The following is a 2,518-nucleotide window of genomic DNA, read 5'->3' on the forward strand; positions in this document are numbered from 1 at the left end:
GTTTTAATTTAGTCATTTTTACTAGATTAGATTTCTTTTATTACCTAATTCACTAGTATTTTTTAATACCCACAATGCACTTACTCAGGTGGTAGTATAAGTATGTTTTAATGTTATTTTATTTTTTCAAATCTGTTTGTTTTTATTGGTTTAAAAAAAAAAAATGATATATATATATATATATATATATATATATATATATATATATATATATATATATATATATATATATATATATATATATATATATATATATATATATATATATTAGACCTATAGACAAAAAGCAATAATGAGAGCCACCATATGAAATAAAAATTTATGGCATTTAATTGATCGTGCCACGAATGAGATTTCGTTCCCGCCAAACTTCTGTCAAATGCAACTAAATATTCAAGCCGTCGTCGACAACGTATAACAACTCTAACGACCAACTACTAAAATCCAAATTGGCTGTGCGAACGTACAATTTTGGCACCAAAAAATTATGATGTCAACAAGCTCAATGAGCAAATTCAATTGAAACTGCCCGGCGAAACAGTCAAATACAAATTGATCAACACAGTAATGGACAAAGAACAAGCCATCAATTATCCGATTAAATTTTTAATTCATTGGAACCAACCGCAATGCAACCGCAGGTATCAACATTGAAGGTTGGATCACCGGTGATGCTCATTCGCAACTTAAACGCACCAAAGTTGTGCAACGGAACCAGATTGACCATCAGCACTGTACCTATAGATATCTGCTAAAACTTTGTCACATGACCGCCCCCATCCATCCACCAGAAGTCATTTGGCTATAGATAATTAGTGCTTCACATGCGAAGCCGGATTGGGTCGCTAGTATTACATAAAGAAAAAGAGCAGTTCAATTCTTACAAGGGGTCAAAGTGAGGTGAACAATTCACACGCTATACAAAATGTGTCTAACATATAAATCATATCCATTACATAATAATAATAATAAGCAGATATATCCTACAAGGAAAAAAATATAAAATGGGGAAGGAAGGGATAGGATACCAACCAGTCAGCTCAAATCACATCTTTTCCACGCTAATGGATGTCACAAGTAGGGTGGGCAATCCCGGGATTTGGCCCCCAAAACACATTTCGGGATTACACTGCGCATGCGCAGTCTAGTGCCGGGTAGCGTCTGAGCACACGCTCAGATGCTGCCCGGCTTGTCCCATACCCGGCAGAGCAGCACTGCACAGCGTGACCTCTCAGCGTGACTAGATCAGAGGTCACGCTGCACAGGCAGAGATCACGCCCAGCAGTATGAAGCCACCCGCCCACCCAGCAAGCAGCTCCGCACTATAAACCACCCGCCCGGCAGTAGGAAGCCGCCCTCCCGGCCGCCCACCTAGCCAGCCCACTCAGCCAACCCGGTCGCACCTGCAAATGTAAGTAAATGCAGGGCGGCCAGGGTGTTTTTTTATTAGGAAAGCCAATCGCGGAATCCCGGGATTGAGCATTTTTCAATCCCAGGATTGAAAAAATGCCCCGGGATTGGCTTCCCTACTCACAAGAAATAATCACGTCTGCCCCCAATTGCCTATACAGCAGGGGTGTCCAAACTTTTTGCGATGAGGGACAAATTTGGTGAGGTGAAAATGTGTGGGGGCTGACCATTCAGCCTGACATTGTTTGAACCATTAATCCCATCAGAATGGTCCCCCACTCTGCCCCCATTCACTCTGTCCCCCAGCCTGCCCCCCCTTTTCTGAATTTCCCTCAGCCTGCCCACATTAACTGCATGTCCCCCACTCTGTCCCCCAACCTGCCCCCCTTCTCTGAATGTCCATCACTGCCTCCATTCACTGTATGTCCCCAAGCCTGCCCCTCCTGCACTGTATGTCCCCCACTCTGCCCCCATTGACTGTATGTCTCCCTGCCTGCTCCCTCCCTTCTCTGTATGTTACTCAGCCCCTTGTGTGAGCCAGAGGATGGAGAGGCAAAGCAGGAACTGCAAGGACAGGAGACAGATGCTTGGGCTGCAGCCCTCCTCTGCTCTACATGTTACGGGAGCAAGCTTCCCCCTTGCTGCCCCCCCTCCCCACACACTGCTGTCACAGTGATTGCAGAGGAGGGTGATATATGATTGTAGCAGCAGGGGTTGGATGCATACTTACCTGAAAGACGCCAAACACTTGGAAGCGTCTCTCCAGTCCTCAGCTGCAAACACCCTATTGAAGCTGCACATCCTGCCTTAAAAATTGGTGTCCTGGTGCCTCAAGTGACCGTATCACCTACAGCAGACCTGACTCCCCAGACTCATCGTCCTTTGGACAAAGGTATTTCTCCTATTGTTTTTGCTGGTTGGTGGATAAAGTACTAGGACTTGCCCCGCTTGTATTGGGCTGTTACCGACACACAGTTGCCCTCCGGGTCGTAAATACCCTATATTGCTTTAAGGGTCCCTGCAAGCGCCTTGCCTGACTTTTTCATTAAGACCCACTTCTGAGGCTGAGAGGGCATTCGGACACTTGAACTCCATCTAACCTAGCACA

Source organism: Crinia signifera, chromosome 1 (assembly GCF_055691185.1).
Source record: "Crinia signifera chromosome 1, ASM5569118v1, whole genome shotgun sequence".
Classification (NCBI taxonomy): domain Eukaryota; kingdom Metazoa; phylum Chordata; class Amphibia; order Anura; family Myobatrachidae; genus Crinia; species Crinia signifera.